Source organism: Rhincodon typus, chromosome 4, assembly GCF_021869965.1.
Source record: "Rhincodon typus isolate 14 chromosome 4, sRhiTyp1.1, whole genome shotgun sequence".
NCBI lineage: Eukaryota > Metazoa > Chordata > Chondrichthyes > Orectolobiformes > Rhincodontidae > Rhincodon > Rhincodon typus.
In genome coordinates, this window is record NC_063335.1 from 85,055,902 (window position 1) to 85,077,997 (window position 22,096).

General features: G+C 39.7%; 1 long non-coding RNA gene across 1 annotated transcript in view; it reads right to left on the minus strand.

Annotated features, from left to right (window-relative positions):
- Nucleotides 1-6,887, minus strand: part of LOC125482890 — an 18,812-nt gene extending 11,925 nt beyond the window's left edge. The window contains exon 1 of the long non-coding RNA XR_007261877.1: nt 6,797-6,887. This is a non-coding gene — a long non-coding RNA (uncharacterized LOC125482890). The remainder of the gene's footprint in view (nt 1-6,796) is intronic.
- Between the last annotated feature and the right edge of the window lie 15,209 nt (nt 6,888-22,096).

Genomic DNA, 22,096 nt, shown 5'->3' on the forward strand with positions numbered 1-22,096 from the left:
TTCTGAAGAAGGGTCTGGGCCCGAAACGTCAGCTTTCCTGTAGCTCTGATGTTGCTTGGTCTGCTGTGTTCATCCAACTCTACACCTTGTTGTCTCTATATCTTTCAGCTGTTGTGTTGAGTATGGATATGTTCTTTTGGTCTGCAATGAACAGATCCTGTGTGTTAACATATGTTGTTTCAGTATGTGCAAGTGCACCATCCTGCAAGCCTGACTGACTATCTTAAATTGGTTGTCATCAGGTAAGGGTGGCTGATTTCCTTTCCTAAAGGACATTGGTGAACCCAACAGGATTTTACAACAAGCAACAATGGTTTCTTGATAACCATTACTGAGATTAGATGTATATTCCATATTATTAATTCAATTGGAAGTACACCAGTTGCTGTGTTGGAATTTGAATCCATGTCCCAGGACATGAGCCTGTTCCTTTGTACTGCTAGTTCAGTTTCATGACATCTAAAGCACCATTACCCTCTACCATGATTCCTTTTCAAAGGTAAAAACCATAATTATTCTATAAATTATTTCTTAAATTCTACTTACAGCCCAATTGACAGTTTCCAATATTGTAATTAGACCTCACTATTTCTATAGTGAATACCACTGACAAGTGGACAAGGGCAGCATGGTGGCTCAGTGGTTAGCACTGTTGCCTCACAATGCCAGGGACATGGGTTCAATTCCACCCTCGGGCAACTGTCTGTGTGGCGTTTGCATGTTCTCCCTGTGCCTGTCTGGGTTTCCTCCAAATGCTCTGGTTTCCTCACACAGTCCAAAGATGAGCAGGTTGTGTGAATTGGCCATGCTAAATTGTCCATGCATTCCAGGGATGTGCTGGCTAGGTGGATTAGCCAGCAGGTTTAGCCAGCCATGGGAAATGCAGGTTTACTGGGATAGGATTGGTGGGGGCAGATGCTCTTTGGAGGGCCAGTGCCAATTCAATAGGTTGAATGGCCTCTGCCTGCACTGTAGGGACTTTTTTGTTTCTATGACACCTCCTTAAAAGAATACAATGGGTTAGCTTCTATATGTGCTGCAGGGTTTCAAGTGCTCCAGTCTGTGTTCAAAATACATGCAGGCAGCAGGCAAAGATAAACTCAACCAGGAAAGTGAGGGCGTCTGTGGGTGTTGAATAAGTTGGCTATAAGAAGAATCAAGGGCTGAAGAAGAATGTTTAAAAAGGTGAGGAGAAGAAGGAGTCTCTAAGGGTGGAAAGAGAAAGGGAGTTCAAGAAGGGTGAGTTCTGTGGAGAAGGCTACTGGAGAGCTCAGGGGAAGAGAGATGCAGCAAGTATGGTGGGTTAAGGGGAGACAATAAGAAGGATTGACGGATAGGGAGATTGCAAACAACAGGAGAGAAGGCACCTGCAAAGGTGATAGGACAGTTTTAAATCTGTCAACATGAAAAAATGTCCAGCTACCGGGACATCAGGAAAGGTTATAAATTGTTTGCAAATATATGTGGAATCTCTAGATTAAGGTTGTGTTATTTTGGGAGCTATTATGTGGAGGAAAAATGTAATATTATAATGAAGACTGTGTGACAATTGTTAAACTTAAATTTGAGATCGAGGTCTGAGATGCAGTAAAAACAATAGTAAACAGAGGAAGGGTCTCGACCCAAAATGTTAACTTTCCTGCTCCTCTGATGCTGCCTGGCCCACTGTGCTCCTCCAGCTCCACACTGTTATCTCTGACTCCAGCATCAGCAGTTCTTACTATCCCTAAGTAACAGACTGGTTTAAATGTTCCAGTTAAAAGCTTCCTGTATATAAGATGGAAATATAGTATATTAGATGTTGTCTCACAGTCCATGGAAGGTATTTTTAGAATGATGTATTTTTGTATGCAGAAGTGTGTGTCTGTTATCTTGAAAACACAAATTTGTTGTTATCTTATGTCTGCAATCTGGTACCAGGTAAAATACTGGAAAATATTAAAAATTAATGCTTTCCTTGCATGCTGTGCCTTTATTTCAATGGAAAGTTGATCATTATTAAGGATATGAATAATGAATTATTCTAATTCTGCTTCTGAGTGATTCAAAATATCCCACAAGTCAATGCAGACTTAGTCTTACAATGTAACTGCATCACATAATAAATTAGTCAGTGAAAATGACAAAGGAGGCCCAAAAAACAAAAACATTCCCCAAAATCTTGAGAAAATCTCATCAAGACCTTTCAAAAGAAAACATTGTGCCTTCCTCAGGTTGATTATGAAATATAAGGTGATGAATTGGCACAGTACTGGAATATTTGAAGCTAGGAGTATTGTTGTGGACCAGACCAAACTCCCTCAAAATATGTTAAGACCTTTTCTTATTTTAAAGGTAAGTGTTAGACGTGGCATTTCAGATCAAATTCAATTGGTCAAACTCCTTTGACTTTAAGCAAAACACATTTTATTTTTCCAGTTAAAATACAGACAAAGTAACAATAAAAGAAAAGAACTGGCTTAACTGTAACTCTATCAAGATGCTTAACAAAATAATATAGATATAAACTGCTTCTAATTAACTGGTCCAGTATAGTACCATCCATAAAAAGATTTTTGGTAAAAACAAATTCAGAAAAATAGTTTGTCTCACATGCATTTCTAGCAGCACGAAGAGAACCCCAGCTTTCAGCTGTAACAGAGAGAGGAATAAGAGCTTCCACATCCAGCTTCAAGATTCCAGCAACTGCTGAAAGCTGCAACTAAAAATCTTAGTTTTGTGGGAGTTTGACCCCACCCAGTCAGGCTGCTTCCATTGTTCCAACTTTAAAAAACCCCGAAACCTCACAAGCTGTTTACTTTATTGGCTTGGAGCAAATCGCTCCGTTCATCTGTCTCAACCTTTCTCCATAAAAGGACAAAATACATTTCTTAAAGCCATAGTGCTATCACTGTATTTATTTTTTAAAAAGTTTGTGAATGCATTATGGAGTCTGTAATGGAATGGACATTTTCATATCAATGTTCCAAATGCATCAAATAAGGACCCTTGGGATTTCCAAAAGTAAAGATCAAATATGTAAAATAAGGAAAACAATTGAGCCATTACTTATATCATGACTGAAAGTTTCTGGAAAGAGCAGAACCTTGAAAGAGACACCTGTCCAATGGAATATGATGTGTTCGCAGGAGAACTGAGCATGAGGAACAGGAAAAATGGAGTCAGTAACTCAAAAATGTAACCAGAGTCTGGTTAACACCGTTTCTTGCATAGAGATAATGATATAAAGTATTTTAGGACAGGGTTAAGCAGGTGCAATTTATAAACTAGAACATTTTTGAGAATACAAATCAATCAGCTTTATAAGCTTAAAATATCTCCACATGTAAGTATTTTGGATGCCATGTTATTGTGCTCACTGGATATCAACTTTCATTCCATTGTGAATGTTGCCATAATCCTGTTATGCACCTATCATATTGTAGCTATTTTTCTTTTTTGCAAACATGGGACTTGAAATGAATTGTTAATTCCAAACTAGGGCAAAATATTGATGCATTTTTAAATTGTTACAGATTTTTTTTTTGCCAGCTGTAGGGTTATAATACTTGGAACTTGATGAGACAAACAACTGAGGAGATGCTTTGCGAAAGCACATTTTTACTGATTATTTCACTCCTCCTCACTGGTGATTAAGTTACTGTTAAAGGCAATAACAGTTACTTCTGAAAAACATGAAAAGCATGCAACAAAGTAATTTTTTTGGCTTACTTAAATGCTTTAAAATGTTTTCCTACATATTGAAATACAACTGATTTTAAATATATGTTTATACATATGGAAAATGAAAATAATTTTTGCCAATTGTACAAAATGAGCTCATAGCAAATTAACAATTGTTTTACATCCAGGTTAATTTTCATCCATTGAAAAAAGATTCGGTACAGTGTAACCAAGCTGATGATTCACCATAAGTCCATTTTGTGTAAGTGGTGTGCAATCTTGGAATGGCACTCAGTGTGATAGGTTGAGGTGATGAGGCTATCTTGATTAACTGATGCCAAAATGTAAAAGCTATGGGTGAGGTTAATGGCAATGATTGACTTCATTCCCTTAGTCTTACATGTCAGCTCATACAGTCATACAGATCTAAAGCACAGAAAAAAAGCCATTCAGCTCACCACATCCATATTGGTCAAGGGAAAACACTTACCTATTCTAATCCTATTTTCCAGCACTTGGCCATAGCCTTGTATACCTTGGTATTGAAAGTGCATATCTAAACACTTCTTAAATGCTGTGAGAGGTTCTGCCTCTACCGCTTTTACAGACAGTGAGTTTCAGATTCCCACCACCTTCTGGTTGAAAACGTTTTTTCTCACATCCCCTCTAGAGAAGGACCAGAGAGACCAAGTGGGCACTGTATGTTTTAACACTCGTAAAGGAGAAAGTGCAGCGTATGAAGTAATGGGGCATTGCCAAGGTCATTTTCCCCATATACTTCCTGCCACAAGTATACGTGTCCTTTTTCAAGAACAGTGGTAGACCAGGCACTCTCACACCAGTGGTAGGGAAATTATTGGAGAATATTCTGAAGGAGAGAATTAAACTCCACTTGGAGAGGCAAGATTTTGATCAGGGATAGTCAGTATGACTTTGTCAGAGGGATGTCATGCCGAACAAATTTATTTGAGTTTTTCAAGGAGGTGACTAGATGTGTAGATGACGGTAATGCAGTTGATGTAGTTTATATTCTTTTCAGTAAGGCCCTTTCACAAAGTCCCAGATAAGAGACTGGTAAAGAAAGTTAAAGCACAAGGGATCCAAGGTAACATTACAAGTTAAATCCAAAATTAGCTTAGTCGTAGGAGAGAGAGGATGACTCCTTGGGACACTGGAAAACAGTGTTCAGTGGTGTTCCAGACTGATCACTGCTGATCAATTAATATCAGCCCATATTGTTTGCGATGTATGTAAATGATATTAAGGAATATGACGAGGGGATGATTAGTTTTAGATGACTCAAAAATTGGCCGGGAGATTGACAATGATGAAGAAGACTACAAGAGGATATAAACGGATTAGTTAGCTGGACAGATAAGTGGCAAATGGAATTTAACTCTCATAAGCGTGATGTGATATACTTTGGAAGAAGTTTCAAGACAAGGGACTACTCAATGAATGGCAAGATACTAGGAAGCTCAGAAGAACAGAAGGATCTTGGGTGCTTGTTAACAGATCCCTGAAGGCAGCAGGATAGGGTAGTTAAGAAGAATACAGAACACTCTCCATTATCAGTCGTAGCACAGATTTTAAGGGCAGGGAAGTTATGTTGGATCTGTACAGGATTTTAGTTTGGCCACAGCTGGAGTACTGTATGTAGTTCTGGTCACTACACTATAGGAAGGATGTGATTGCACTGGAGAAGCTGCAGAGGAGATTCACGAGGATGTTGTCTAAGATGGAGCAGTTTAGCTATGAAGAGAGGCTGGATAAGCTTGGATTGTTTTCTTTCAAGCAGAGGAGGCTAAGAGGGGATCTGATTGAGCTGTATAAGATTATGAGGGATAGGGATATGGTGAATAGAAAGCAGCTGTTCTCCTTAGTTGAAGGGTCAATAACTAAAGGGAATAATTGAAAGGTGAAAGGCAGGTGGTTTTGACAGGATGTGAGGAATCTGGAATGCACTATCTGGGAGAGTTGTTGAGATGGGAAACCTCATAACCTTTAAAAAGTACTCGGATGAACTGTTGAGATGTCATAACATTAAGGATCTGTGCCAAGAGCTGGGAAGTGGGGTTAGTATAGATTTAAAATTATTTTGTCAGTGCAGACTGAATGGACCAAATGGTTCTTCTGTCCTGTTAATTATTTATTCTATTCTATAACCTCGGACTGTAAGTCTCAAACCATATGTGGTTGGGTAGTTCTTCAAGCACAGGCACTATGCAGGCCAATCTAACACCAAAACCCTTTTAATCAAAATCCTTCAAGAGTCATCTGTCATTTTCCACCTTATAAATACTCTTCACAAAGTTCTAGTATGCCACCTGTTTTACAGTTTCAAGTAAGTAACAATGCAATTCAGAAAGTTATTTAGATGTTATCCAACAACAGACCACATGAGAAACAGGAGTAGTAACTTTCCAGGAGAATATACAAAATAAAGTTGCCAAGATAGCATCTTCCAAACCCATGACCACAACCATTTAGAAGGACAAAGGCAGCAGATAAATAGGAACACCACTATCTCCAAATTCCCGTCCAAGCCACTCACCAGCCTGAATTGGAAATAAGGCTTTGTTCCTTCAGTGTCATTGGGTCGATATCCTGGAATTCTCTCCCTTATGGGTCTAAGTGCGGCACATAGACTGCAGCAGTTCAAGAAGACAGTTTACCAGTACCTTCTCAAGGGCAACTAGGGCCAGGCAATAAATGCTGGCCCAGCCAGAAACACTCCCCCATGTTCCAAGAATGAATGAAACAAAGAAATAATCTGAGATTGTCTGGACTTCTCTCTTGTTTGAGTACAAACATATACCATTGAAAAGGCCAGATTATGAATTCCATTCAATAACCAATGATTTCTTAAGTTTGATTCAGAATCTCCTTAATGTCAGTAGAGAGCTGGCATTCCCACTGACTCTCTCACAGAATTAAAGTTTAACCAGTCCCTGAAACGTAGGGAGATTGGCACTGAGATCCATCCTTTTGGGGCAGAAAACAACATCATAGTGATCAACATAAGTTGGCTGACCTTTAGGCACACTCTAGCACTTGGCTAATGATTTATAGCATTCTATGATACATATGTTCATTCAATTAAAAAAGAAAGTAGCAATCATTGCTCAATCACCTTTCCACTTCAGCATTCAGTGTGGATGCTGGTTCCTCAGATTTCAAAAACTTGGGTATTTCCAGCTGGAATGGCTGTGCACTTGATCTGCTGTGCTCAGCAACTGCTCCTGATTATCTCAAATTTATAGAAAGCTGATCTCATGCAGCAACATGACTCAGCTGATCATTGAACATGCATATTCTGAATAATTGCAGTGCACTCAGCTGTGCCTTAAGACAATTTTTAACATCCACGGCAAACTTTAGAAGGTCAAAGCTTGTTGTGGTTCATTCCATTCCTTAGATAGACATTATTACTATTCTGAGAACAAGCTGACCTATGTCATTGACCTTCAGGTCCTCCCTGATGAACCATCTGCTGAGGTACCTGCATCCACACCTGATTCCACTTTCTTTCATGCTCAAATAGAAAATTGCCTCACATAGTTCCCTGTAATCAATAGAAGCCTTGTGCTTCTTGTCTGGATACCGCCTCAGCTGCTTTCTATGTGACTATGCAGTGTTACTGAATGAGCAAGACATGAAACAGTGCATCCTGCATGCACCATTTGGCTTTGAATCAACACTACAGCAAGGCCACGTGTCCCAATCAGCTGGTGTAATGCCAAGCTTTCAAATTTGGGCAATTCATGGCCGGGCAGCTTCTTCATCATTTATTCTGCAAACAAGAAGCATGAAGTTGCAACATGAGACCTGTGCTAGTGTAGGTGGTGATGTTGTGATAATGTCACTGGTCTAGATTTCTAGAACCCCAAGGTAGTATTCTAGGGTCATGGGTTCAAAAGGCCACCATTGCAGATAGTGAAATTTGAATGCAATAAAAGAATCTGAAATAGAAAGCTGTCCTATCAGTGAGCATGTAATCTACTGTTGGTTGCCTTAAAAACCTGCTTGGTTTAGTCATGCCCTTTAGGCAAGGAAATTTGCTAAACTTACTTCGTCTGACCTACAAGTGACTCCAGACGGCTACCACAGCAATATGTTTAACTTTTAACTGTCCTGTGAGCAATTACAGATGTGCATTAAAATCTAGTCTATGTAATAATGCCCACAACCTTGAACAACTAACAAAAACACACCATACCAGCAGATAAGGTGGCCTTTCGCATGTTGTTTATTGAAAAGTGTCTGGAGGTACTCTGAGCTCTTTTCTGGACGTGTTGCAGAGGATGTCTTAATTTGACAGAAAGTATTGTTGCATCCACAAAGATGGAGCAGAAGAGTGGTTGACCTGTCCACACAAAGGCCACAAAGGGTTAGTGAGCAGTGGTGCCAATGCTTCTGGGTGGGTAGAGCAATAGAGAGAGGGAGCAGAGCCCACAGAGATGCCAAGTTCTGCTTGATTATATCAGACATGTTGGAGCAGGACTCCTCCTTGCTCCTTGACAGTGATAGGAGGGTGTCTGGCAAGGCACCTGATACATTCAATATCTCAAATAAAAGCAAAACACTGCAGATGTTAGAAATCTGTAACAAAACACATTCAATGCTGGAGAAACTTAGCAGGTCTGTTGAAAATTAGGAAAAAAGTTAAAGGGAAGGAGAACTCAAGAGCTGTTAGTAATGGAGGTAATAGGACCCAAAAAGAAGGTGCAAAAACTGGCATAAGGGCACTTTATCTGAATGCTCGGAGCATTCGATGGCAAATGGGTATGATTTAGTGGCCATTACAGAGACATGGTTACAGGATGGTCATGACTGGGAGTTAAATATCCAGGGGTATCAAACTATTCGGAAGGACAGACAGGAAGGTAAGGGAGGTGATATTACTCTGATTTTTAAGGATGATATCAGGGCGGTAGTGACAGATGATATAGGTTCTACTGAACAAAACGTTGAATCCATTTGGGTGGAAATTAGGAATAGCAGGGAGAAGAAGTCACTGATAGGTGTGGTCTATAGGCTACCAAATAATGACATCGTGGTGGGGCGGGCAATAAACATAGAAATAGCTAATGCATGTAAAAATGGTACAGCAGTTATCATGGGGGATTCTAATGTACATATCGATTGGTCAAACCAGGTCAGTCATGGCAGCCTTGAGGAGGGGTTCATAGAATGCATCCGCGATAATTTCCTTGAACAATATGTAATGGAACCTATGAGGGAGCAAGCTATCCTAGATCTAGTCCTGTGTAATGAGACAGGAATAATTAATGATCTCACAGTTAGGGATCCTCTCGGAAGGAGCGATCGCAGTACTGTCGAAGTTAAAATACAGATGGAGCATGAGAAAGTTAAATCCAGTACCTATGTCCTGTGCTTAAACAAAGGAGACTATGAAGGAATGAGGAAGGAGTTAGCTAAGGTAGAATGGGAGCAAAAACTTTATGGTGGGTCAATTGAGGAACAGTGGAGGACTTTCAAAACAATTTTTCACAGTGCTCAGCAGAAGTATATTCCAGTGATAAGGAAGAACTGTAGGAAAAGAGAGAGCCAGCCATTGATGTCTAAGGAAATAAAGGAAAGTATTAGATTGAAAAAAAAACACATACAAAAAAGCAAAGAGTAGTGGGAAACTAGTAGACTGGGAAATCTTTAAAGGCCAACAGAAAGGCACAAAAAAAGTTATAAAGAAAAGTAAGATAGATTATGAGAGTAAACTAGCTCAGAATATAAAAACAGGCAGCAAAAGTTTCTATAAATATATAAATCGTAAAAGAGTGGCGAAGGTAAACATTGGTCCTTTAGAGGATGAGAAGGCCAATTTAATAACTGGGAATGAGGAAATAGCCTAGACATTAAACAGTTATTTTGTGTCGGTCTTCACAGTGGAAGACACATATAACATGCCGAAAACTAATGGCAAGAATGTTATAGCAGGTGAGGACCTAGAAGCTATCATTATCACTAAAAAGGCAGTGCTGGGCAAGCTAATGAGGCTAAAGGTAGACAAGTCTCCTGGCCCTGATGAAATGCATCCCAGGGTACTAAAAGAGGTGATGGGGGAAATAGCAAATGCACTAGTAATTATTTACCAAAATTCACTGGACTCTGGGGTGGTTCCTGCAGATTGGAAAACAGCCAATGTGATGCCACTGTTTAAAAAAGGAAGTAGACAAAAAGCAGGTAACTATAGGCCAGTTAGCTTAACTTCGGTAGTGGGGAAAATGCTTGAATCTATCATTAAGGAAGAAATAGCAAGACATCCGGATATAAATTGTCTCATTGGGAACACCCAGCATGGGTTCATGAAGGGTAGGTCATGTTTAACTAATTTTGTGGAATTCTTTGAGGACATTACTTGCATGGTGGACAATGGGAAATCTGTGGATGTGGTGTATCTGGATTTCCAGAAGGCATTTGACAAGGTGCCATACCAAAGGTTGCTACGTAAGATAAAGTTGCACAGTATTACAGGTAATGTATTGTCATGGATAGAGGATTGGTTGACCAGTAGAAAGCAAAGAGTAGGGGTAAATGGGTGTTTTTCTGGTTGGTGGTCAGTGGCTAGTGGTGTGCCTCAGGGATCAGTGTTGGCACCGCAATTGTTTACAATTTACATAGATGATTTGGAGTTGGGGACTAAGTGTGGTGTGTCAAAATTTGCAGATGACACTAAGGTGAGTGGTAGAGCAAAGTGTGCAGAAGACACTGAAAGTCTGCAGAGGGATATAGATAGTCTAAAGTCAGTGGGCAAAGGTCTGGCAGATGGAGTACAATGTTGATAAGTGTGAGGTCATCCATTTTGGTAGGAATAACAGCAAAATGGACTATGTTTTAAATGGTAAAAAATTGCAGCACGCTGCTGTGCAGAGGGACTTGGGTGTCCTTGTGCATGAATCGCTGAAGGTGGGATTGCAGGTGCAGCAGGTAATTAAAAAGGCAAATGGAATTTTGTCTGCCATTGCTCGAGGGATGGAGTTTAAAAACACGGAGGCTAAACTGCAACTGTATAGGGTCCTGGTGAGGCCACACCTGGAGTACTGTGTGCAGTTTTGGTCTCCTTACTTGAGAAGAGATATACTAGCACTGGAGGGGGTGAACAGGAGATTCACTCGGTTGATTCCAGAGTTGGGAGGGTTGGATTATGAGGAGAGACTGAGTAGGCTGGGATTATACTCATTGGAATTCAGAAGAATGAGGGGAGATCTTATAGAAACATATAAGATTATGAAGGGAATAGATAAGGTGGAGGCAGGGGGGTTGTTTTCGCTAGCTGGTAAAACTAGGACTAGAGGGCATCGCCTCAAAATAAAGGGAAGCAGATGAGGTCTGGAGGAACTTCTTCACCCAAAGGGTTGTGAATCTGTGGAATTCCCTGCCCAGTGAAGCAGTTGAAGCTACCTCGCTGAATGTTTTTAAGGGAAGGCTGGATAAATTTTTGAACAGTAAAGGAATTAAGGGTTATGGTGAGTGGGCGGCTAAGTGGAGCTGAGCCTCAATAAGATCAGCCATGATCTTATTAACTGGCGGGGCAGGCTCGAGGGGCCGGATGGCCTACTCCTGCTCCTAGTTCTTATGTTCTTATGTTCTTATGTTCCTATGTCTGGCAGCATCTGTGGAGAGACAAACGTCTCGAGTCCAGGATGACTCATCTTCAATTTTGACTACGAACTCAGGTTAAAAGAAAACATTCACCAGGTTTCTGTGCTTAGCAAGAAATAACTGTCTATGGGACTTTTTTCATTAGAGTGTAGGAGTCCTTAGCATGTGTCCTTATAGAGGGTTATAAAATTATGAGGGGTATAGATAAGGTGAATGGCAGGTGTGTTTTCCCTAGGATGGGGGATTTCAAGAAAAGGGGGCATATTTTAATGCTGAGAGGAGGAAGATTTAAAAAAGGATATGAGAGGCAACATTTTTACACAATCTTGCTTCAAACTTAGAATCCCTACAGTGTGGAAAAAGGCCACTCAGCCCAGCGAGTCAGCACCAGCCTACAAAGAGCATCCCACCCAGACCTCCACAATCACCTATCCTGCTTTTCCTTCCACCCATAATACCAATTTATTTGTCTGTGTGTTTGCATATGTGTTTAGGGGATTGGAGGGAAGTTGTTAGCTCAGTTGTTTGGATTGCTGGTTTGCTATGCAGAGTGAGATCAGCAGCACGGGTTCAATTTCTGCACCAGCTGAACTCGCCATGAAAATCCCACCTTCTTAAACTCACTCTTCACCCGAGGCATGGTGACCCCTACATCAAACCACCACTAACTGTCTCTCTCTAATGAGAGAACGGCCCTATGGTCCTCTGGGACTATGCTGACTTTACTTGTTTAGGGGTTTAAAAAGGGGTTAGAGTTTCAGATAGTAGAGTTTCTATACTTGACAGCTCATAGTTTTGTTTACCTCCAGCTTACTTATTTGTAAGAAACTGTAGTTACCATTAAGTACATAAACCTGGTCAGTGATTACTGTTAACCTAACTCAATCAGACAGATTAATTTGGAACTATGCGTCCTTTGAATAAATGATTAATTTTCATGATGACCCAGGGAGCAGTGAAGTACAAGAATCAGTGCATTTTTTCAAGTTGATACAAACAGAAGCAGACAGACTAGCAGTTGGCCTATGTGGAGCTCAGGAGTGTCAACAATGACATTAGAAGGGGCTGAAGAGCACAGATAACCCAGAAACAGACAGAGCTGCTTCAGCAAAGACAAAGTTTTGGAGAGAAGAACAGGGAGTAAGTAAAGGGAATTTCTCTCTTGTCTCTTGTGACTAGACATTGATTTAAAGTAAGACTGTAAGTACAGCTTAAAGAATTACATTGATAATTAATATCTTAAAACTTCAAAACTAAATTTCATCACTTGATGGAGTTAATGGTTTCTAGATATTTGCTTAACACAAATAACAATACAGTCTATATAGTAAGTGAGTCTGGAAGGCTGAGGAAACGTAGACTAGATAAGAAAGAAATGAATTTAGCAGCACTAAATAGAATACATTTAAATGCAAGGAGCCTGAGACAGATGAGCTGAGGGTACAGATGGCACATGGAAAAAAGATAATATAATTAATCCAAGACTTGACTGAAACACAATCAGGGTTGGCAGCTCAACATACATGGTTATCAGATATTCAGATGAGATATTGAGGGGGATAGAGATGGGAGGGGAGATGGATCACAATATTGATCAAAGAATGAGTTATAAAAATGAGGAGGGATGATATCTTGGGAGCATCATCAAATGAGGCCATATGGTTAGAAGCAAAGAACACAAAAGGGGCAAGCCCAGAGCTGAGTGAGTATTGTTGGCACCCAAACAGTCAGGGAGAAATAGATTAAATATACTACCAAATTTCAGAGCTGTATGAGAATAATAAGGCCATAATATAAGGGAATTTAGCTATCCAAGTATAAACTCTGTTACTTTAATTGTGCAAGGTAGACAGGAACCAAAATTCTTAAGTTGCATCCAGGAGAACTTTTTACCCAGCACATAGAAATCCCAACAAGTTAGGGGGCAGTTCTGGACCCAATATTCGGAATGGGGAGCATTTTGGACATAGTGGCAATATCACAGTTGGATTTTGGATAGTTATGGATAAGAATAAGCCAAGAATAAAAATTATTAATGGGGAAAGACTAGTTTTACTAAAATAAGATATAGGAGCAGCTACTTGCAGATAAAACAGTGTCAGAGCAGTGCGAACAATTCAATGAGGAAATAGTGAGAATACAAGGCAAATATATTCCTATAAAGACAAACAGTGGGACCAAGATATAGAACCCTGCATGTCAAGCAACATAAAGGTTAGGAGTAAGAAAAAAAGAGTCGCTTATGTCAAATATTGAGGACTAATTATGGGGCAGTCTTTAGAGGAGTACAAAATGTGCAATAGGAACTTAAATGGAAATTAGAAAAGTTAAGAGAGTGCATAAAAAATCATTGGCAAGTAGAATAAAGGAAAACCTGAAGAGTTTTTTTTAAATACATAAAGAGCAGTCATACTGAAGGCAATGCATTTGAGGTGGTCCACAAGGACTTTAGAAAAGCATTTAATAAGGTCCCTCAAAGCAGACTGAAGTTCAAGTAAGAGTCAACGGAATGCAAGGCAAAGCGGCATATTTGCCGCTTGCCAATACAAAAGCAAGGAGGTCATGCTGGAACTGTATAAAAGAGCTGTTTAGGTCACAACAGGAATACTGCATATAGTTCTGGTTACTACATTATAGGAAGGATATGATTGTACTAGAGTGGACGCAGAGGACATTTACCAGGATGCTGCCTGGACTGAGGCATCTGAGATCTGAGAAAAATTGAATAGGCTGGGGTTGACTTACTTTGAGAAGCAAAGATTGAATGGGGAACTTATAGGGTGGATAGGAAGGCACATTTTTCATTAGTAGAGGGGTCAATAGCCGGGCAGTGTGGATACAAGGTGAGAGGTAGAAGGCTAACAGGAAAGTTGAGGAGAAAGTGATGGAGCTTACTGTCTGAAAATGTGTTTGAGTCAGAAACTCTCGAAATATTTAAGCAGTATTTAGATAGTCATTTGCATTGCCACACCCTCCACGGCAAAGAAGTGGAAGTTAGAATCAATGGAGTGGGACATGATGGGCAAAAATGGCCACCTTTTATGCTGTAAAAGTCTACAAGTTTGTAATACCTCGAATGTTATTTGGTGAATTATGCAGTCGGTTCCTAATTTGCAGTTTTTTTTAAAGTGGTGAATGAACCTGGTTCACAATGCATCTGCATATTGTCGGTTTCAGCAGCAATTCCACATCATAGTATGAAAAGCACTGTGCATTCGACATTGAACAGCTCTCGAAGTCCCTTAATACAGTGCCATGGCTTAATTCAAGTGCCAATGTTTGTATTGCAATCACCAAACGATTAATATAACATTAAATTAACATATGCTGTGAGCAACTCTACAATGGATTTGTAGCCCTGAAGCTCATAGTTCAATACCAGTGCAGGGAAACCCCACATATTAAGTCAGCGCATAACTCGGCAGAAATATGATGCTTAAACCCTATAGCCTGAAGGAAATCTGCACAGTAATCTCTGTGGTGTTGATTTCACCTTTCCTGACATTCTAAATTTATTTTTGGGTGCCAGGTCAAGGGGCTTTCAAGGAATGCAGCAGCAGTGATGTCACCAAATAGGACAAGGAGTCAATCCATTGCTGATTTCTCACAGATACCAATCAAGGAACTTAAAAACACGGTTCAATTTTCATCATAATTTTACAGTGAGTTAAGACAGAAAACATATAGCAAGACCTGGGTTTGGGCTAACAAGTGGCAAGTAATATTTGTACCACACAAGTGACAGACAATAATGATCTCCAAAGAGACAATCCAAAAACACACTCAAACATTCAGTTGCATTATTATCATCAATAAATCCCTAATGATCAGTATCCTGGGGTTTACCACTGATCAGAAACTCAACTGAACTAGCATATAATTACTGTGAGTACAAGAGCAGGTTGGAGGCTTGGCATCGTGCAGCAAGTAGCTCACCTCCTTACTCTCTAAAGCCTGTCAACCACCTTCAAGGCACGGATCAAGAATGTGATGGAATATTCCCCAATTGTCTGGATGAGGGCAGCTCCGATGTTTGAGAAGCTTGACAAAGCAGCCTGTTTGTTTAGCATCACATCTGCAATATACAGTCTCTTCATCACTGACACTCAGTAGCAGCAGTCTGTGCTATCTATAAGATGCAGTACTGAATTTCATTAAGCCTCCCCAGACAGCAACTTCTAAACCCACGACCACTACCATCTAGAAGGAGAAAGGCAGCAGATATGTAGTAACACCACAACCTGCAAGTACCCCTCTAAGCCATTCACTATCCTGACTTAGGAATATATAGCCACTCTTTCAGTGTTGCTGGGACTAAATCCTGGAGCTCACTCCCTAATGATCTTCCTATACTAAGTGGATTACAGTTCAAGAAGGTATTTCACTACCACCTTCTCAAGGGGCCTAGGAACAGACAATAAATGCTGGCCCATCTGATAATGCCCACATCACATGAATGAATGAATAACAAAAAGACAAAATGTCTCAAATAAACTTTAAAAAATAATAATTATTAAAATATGTGGAGTATTCTTATTCTAATGGAGAAATTTGATATACCATAAATTACTCTTTCAGGGCAGTGATGATGTTTAGCTGTACCTGTAAACTTAGCCTTCTGTTAAAAACCCAGTCATACCTATTGTATGTCATACCTTCAAGTACAGAAAGAGCTTCTGCTCACTTTGAGACTCTGTGAACTCATCCCATGGATTTGGGAGGATAAAATCTTTCCCCTTTGACTTGCAAAAATGTTAATAATCATCAAGAAAGTTGATATAACATGCTGTGAAAGCTATGAAGATTTTTCTTATCCATAGAAGGGGAAATCCTATGTGCATTCTCCAGAATGAGCTATTTCCTGGGGCCGAGGAGGTCATCCAAAATCCTAGGCTTCAGATCTTCCAGAGAAACCTTTAAGATAGTCTTCATAAAATGTCAAAAACAGAAACAGTAACTCATTATTGTACTAACTATTACAGTAAATTGACAGATTGTAAATAGAAGCGTTTGTCAATTCAGTGATTTCTAATCAATTTCAGTCTTCAGGAGATAATGCCCCCTATGGAGAAGTGTAGAATCACGGGCAGAAACTTGTGGATTTATGCATTTAGCTGCACATGTGAATGTTCTAGGGGTAAAATTTCACTATGGAGAACGGAAGCAGGAGTTGAGTCTGTTCCTGGGTCAGAAACCCATATGTAATGGGAAACTGAAGTTCAGATTTACCAAGGTTAATCACTTTACTGGCAAGGAGATGGGTTTCCTATAGGTCACTACCCCTGCCAAGGTGTTTTCTGCGAGAGCCGGAATCAGTGTCTTGAAATTTACAAGTAACAGTGTGAAGTCATGAACAACTCTGTTTAACTTGATTTTCTTGAGTTACTAAATAACTTATCTTTACTGCAGTAAATGTGTTTTATTTAAAGCAATGTTCTGTTTCACATTCTTAATAAGCTAACATCAGTGCTATATTCTTTCATGTGCTGGCAACAAGAGACTAAGAAAAACTAAAGCCTGCCTAGGCCAGACAAAGCTTGATTCTGTGCTCAAGCTGGCATCAAACAACTGTGTGGGTGGGGCACAAGGAAGGTTTCATTAAAGTGTACAAGTCTTGCAACCTTCTGCTAACAATTTATACATGGTACAAAGTTCAGCAAAGGATCAGGACACCATAATTCCACCCACCCACTCCCCAACAAAATGCACATAAAATACATCATCACCCTAATGTTAAAACATAAAACCTGACAGGATGTCAAGATAGTCAGGAAGGTTAAAAGATAGGTAGTCATTGTGGCGCAAAGGGTAATGAAAGGAATAGTTTTGATCAGATGACTCTAAAATAGGCAGGAAAGTAAGTTGCAATGAAGAAATAAGAAATTTGCAAATGAATATGGATAGATTAGGTGAATAGGCCAAAATTTGGCAGTTGGATATAAACATGGATAAGTGTGGGTTTATCCATTTTGATCGAAAGAATAGAATGGCAACTTATGACCTACCTGGAAAGGAACTTCTGTGTCCTTCGGTGCAGAGATCTGGACACCCTCATGCATGAATCACAGAAAACTTGCATACAGATACAGCAGGTAAGAAGGAAGGCATTTGGAATTTTAACATTTATTTGCTAAAGGAATAAATTATAAAAGTGGAGAAGTGTTGCTGCAACTATACAAGGCATTAATAGAACAGCACCTGGAGTATTGCATCCAGTTTGGTCCCCTTTCTTGATGTGGGATGTAGTTGTATTGGAGACAGTTCAGAAGAGATTCATCGGATTGATTTCAGTAGTGATGGGTTTGTCTTATCAAGAGAGATTAAGCAGTTCACACCTATACTGTCTAAAGTTTCGAAGAATGAGATATGATCTAATTGAGTTTCGTAAGCTGCTAAAGGTAATTGACAAAGTAGACATAGTGACGATGTTTCCTCATGTGGGGCAATCTAGAAAGAGAGGACATAGTTTTAGGATAAGGAGTGGCAGATTTAAGACAGAGATGAGGAGAAATTCTGTCAAAGTGTAATGAATCTGTGGAATTAACTAGTGATGTTGGGACACTGAATAAAGGAGGAGATAGACTGATTTTAATTAGCAACAGGTTAAAAGGCTGTGGAGAGTGGGCAGGGAAGTGGACTTGATGCCATAATGGAATCAACTATGATTGTATTGAATGGCAAAGCAGGTTCGAGGGGCTAATTTGCTTACTCCTGCTCCTAGTTCTTTTGTACAGGAGTCTTGAAGTTTTACGTCAATTGTACAAAAGCTTGATTAGACGCACCTGGAGACACTTCTGTGCAGCTTTGGATCCTTAGCTTAGGAAGGACGTTATTGCCATCAATGGACTGTAACAACAATTTACCAGTCTTACCCTGGAAGAGCAGGAGATTGGATAAACTGAGCATGTATTCTCTAGAGTTTCACAGAAGCGTGGTGATCTCATTGAAGTCTACAAAATACTTAAGGTGGTAGAACAGAATAGATGGAGGTAAGATGTTTCCCCTGGTTGAGGAGTCTAAAACCAGGGCACACAATTTAAACATAAAGGGTTGTCATTTGGTATGAGAAGAGGTGAAATACTTTTACACAGAGTTATGCATCTAGAATTCTCTGAACCAGAGGGCTGTGGAAGCTTAATCTTTGGGTATTTTTAATGTCAAGGTTGATTGATGTGTGATTACCAATGAAGTGAAGGGTTTTGAGGATAGTGTGGGTAAAAGGCATTGAAGTGTTCAATCAGCCATAATTGTATTAAATGATAGAGCAGGCTTGACAGGTTGAATGGCTTGTTCCTATTCCTCTGATCTTTTGTTGCTAAGAAAGCATTTTAAAACATATTGCGAAGTCTTCAGAAACTTTATGAGGTAGAAAGCAGGTGTTCTTACTTAAAAATAATAAAATGGAGAAAGTTGAAGTTGAGGAAGAAGAAGTAGTGAGTGCTTATTGGTGCCAACACAATGTCATTGGGGAGAAAGAGTTGGAATTGTCTTAGAGTGTGAGGCTGCTTGAATAGTGACCCTGTCTGTAAAGCTACAAGAAGTTGAAACTCCATCTATTGGTAGATGTGTGCAGCTACATGAGCAACTGTGCCATAATGAAGATGCCTGTATAAGGAGTGCAGAGCACTTATACATTACAGATTGAGCCAATGCTGTGGTCCCGTTTTCTGCACCAGGAGTCCTATTCCTTTGATAGTGTGTGCACTTTTTCCATAAGTTGGCACTTAAGGTAACTGCTCCCTGCTCAGTCTTATTGCTTTGTAACTCCAGCCATCTGTTTCTGCTTCTGCTACCAAGGCATTGAATCCAAAAAAGAAAGATAATTTTCTTCTTTAGAAATAAATTCAGAAAGTCCTGCAAACACTCAGCAGGTTTGGTAGCCCCCGAAGAGAGAGAAATAGAGTGAATATTTCACATCAATCATTGTTCATCAGAATTGCAAAAGCTTAGAGTTGCTAGAGGTTTTAAGCAATTACATAGCAGAGAAAGAATGGGAAATAAAGAACAAAAGGGATTACAGAGAACATCTTAACAATTCACTTAGAAAATTTGGAATGATCAGGCAGAGACAACATGCTTTACAAATGGGAAATCACGGTTGTCAAGAACCGAATGGTGAGGTCAAACACTATGTTGTCTGCGCTGTCACCAATACCTTCCAGGTATGTATTTCTCCATGGCTTGAATGGTCTGGTGGGGATGAGAATGGCCACCTCTGGGTCTAATTGAAAGTGATTCTTGTGATGAATAAGGCATAGTTTATCGCATCTCTACAACTGTCTACATGGTACAAGGATATGGCATGTTATATTAAAAAGACTGTAGACCTAAGACCTATAATACAAACCTAAGAGACTCTTCGGTCAGCCTCTAACAAGATCCTTTGTTACTCTGCCCACCAGTCCTCCCAACATCATCAAATGACAGTGCTTACAGGATTCAATCAGTATTAGATTCTTTCAGACCTTTATATAGCATCAAATTTGGAAAGATTTTTTGAGGATTTAACTTCTAGATAAATGGAAGGGATCTACTACTTCCTTTTCTTTACTCATTCATAGAATGTGGACATCCCAGTACTGCTGAGAAAAAAACGCATTCTGTTGAAAGTTTTCATCTTGCACTCATCAGGACAATTCACAAGAATTATCAATGTAGTATTAGCCTCACCCCAAAACTGATATCCATATACCCACATTACTCATTTGTATGATAACCTTAGCTAGGTATTAAAAAGAGTAGTACATCCTAAACACTGGTGGCTAATGTCAAACTGCATGTATTTCTGGCTGTTCACAACAAGCAGCTGTTGATCATGCCCAACCAGTCTGTGCTTGCAAGACTCATAACACAGTGCCCAAAATTAGATATCATTCTGAGAATGGGTAACATATGCTAAACTATCCTGAGTGTGCAGAAAATTATGCTGACAGCTAATTTAGGGTTGTCAGTTAGTCTCAGTGTGGTGCACTTGCATGCACTGAAGATTACATGTAGTAATGCACAGGGCTCTGTTGTTTGCAGACAGACAGAACATGCTCCTGTTTCAAATCAACAGAATAGATCACAGCCGGCAATGCTTTGTCCAACCTGAGTCAACTTGCCTGATTTAAGACTCCAACAAAACATAGCAATTACCTATCTGTCATCATCTACCTGGTACATTCTCCATGGCAAAGCCTCTCCGTTTCGAATCTCCTTAATAATCAATTAACATTCTCCTCTTCTAAAGTTTAAATGTTGTTTTTCCTTGATAATGATAATTCTTCTGAATTGTCCTGAGTGCAAAATGAAAAGCTTCTACAAGATGTGTCTTTTGTTCAACAATACTCAAGTTCTGTGCAGCCAAATAATTAAATGGCCTGCTTCCACACTGCAGGGGTTCTATGACTCTATGATGAAGTCTTCCTACCTCCGAATTTTGCTCCTTCATTTCCCAACAGTGGAATGTCCAAGTAATTATATAGTGAAGTCTGTGCTAAGAACCTCAGAATCTGGCCAGTCTGTAGATGTCCAAAGGAAGCTTGAGGATGCCTTAAAGAGAAACAGAAATCACATTGAAAGTTTTCAGGAACTCACCCCCTTCCCCACTCAACCTTCCAGTCCTGATTTGCTTCTGTTTTGAGGGCTAGTTGCAAACTAAAAGTACAAACCAGTATAAATTGCAAATGACACATACTTGTCTGACTTGTATACTTCAGAACAATGCTCCAATACGCTCCAAGCATTTCTTTTTTTTGACAGATTCTTCCCTCTGGGGAATGCAATACCCTGTTAGGGTGCAGACCTTCACCTGAAATGCATCTGCATTCTACAAACGGTCTGTCATGGGAAAATTGCAGGAACATCTTTCCTCATAAGCGCAGTACATTGCAGGTACCCTGTTCCTGACAGGTGCCTGAAGATCAAAATATAAACTGCACATTTTTCATCTTGTCTGTTATTTTAGCGAAGGAGTATGTGAAGGAGTTGCCGAGTTAAAGCTTTGGTAAAATGAGCAAAGTCAAAATTATTTCCTCAACATAAGTTGCATTCAAAAATGTAAAGCAAGGAACAGATTTGAAATAGTATGGGATCTCTGGCTTAATTTTTCTCACTAGACCTAAGAATATTAGCCAAGTATTTACTAAGAAATGTTCAACTGATAGATAGTAGCTGGTCAGATGGGTAAATAAGTGGCAAATGGAATCCAACCTGGAGAAATGTGAGGTGATGTATTTGGGATGTCAAATAAGGCAAAAGAATGTGCAATTAATGGGTGACTATTGAGGTATAGAGGAAGTGAGGAATCTCAAAGTGAATGTCTACAGATCCCTGAAGATTGCAGGATGTGTCAGTAGTTGTTAAAGAAAGCATATGGACTTCTTTCTTGTATTGGCTGTGGTATAGGATATAAACACACGCGGGTTACACTGGAACTGTATAAATCATTAATTTGACAACGACATGAGTAATGTGTGCAGTTTTGGTCACCATATTACAGAAAAGGATATAATTGTGCTAGAGTGATTACAGATTCAATATTCACTAAATACCTTAAAATTAGAATTAGATTTTATTGTCACCTGTACTCAAGTACAGGAGTACAGTGAAAAGTGTACAAAGACACCATTCTCTGTGCCATCTTAGGTACAAAGGTATAAAGTAGAAAAATAAATAAGTTTAAAAGTTTAACATTATAGTCCTTCTTAAGTGCTTACCCGTGTGCCTGGATTGGACTCTTCCACCCAGACATTGAGACCAACACCAGCAATCTGCCAGCCTCAAGTCGCTTCGCCACGCCACCGCTGCGGAACTGTGTCTCCATTCT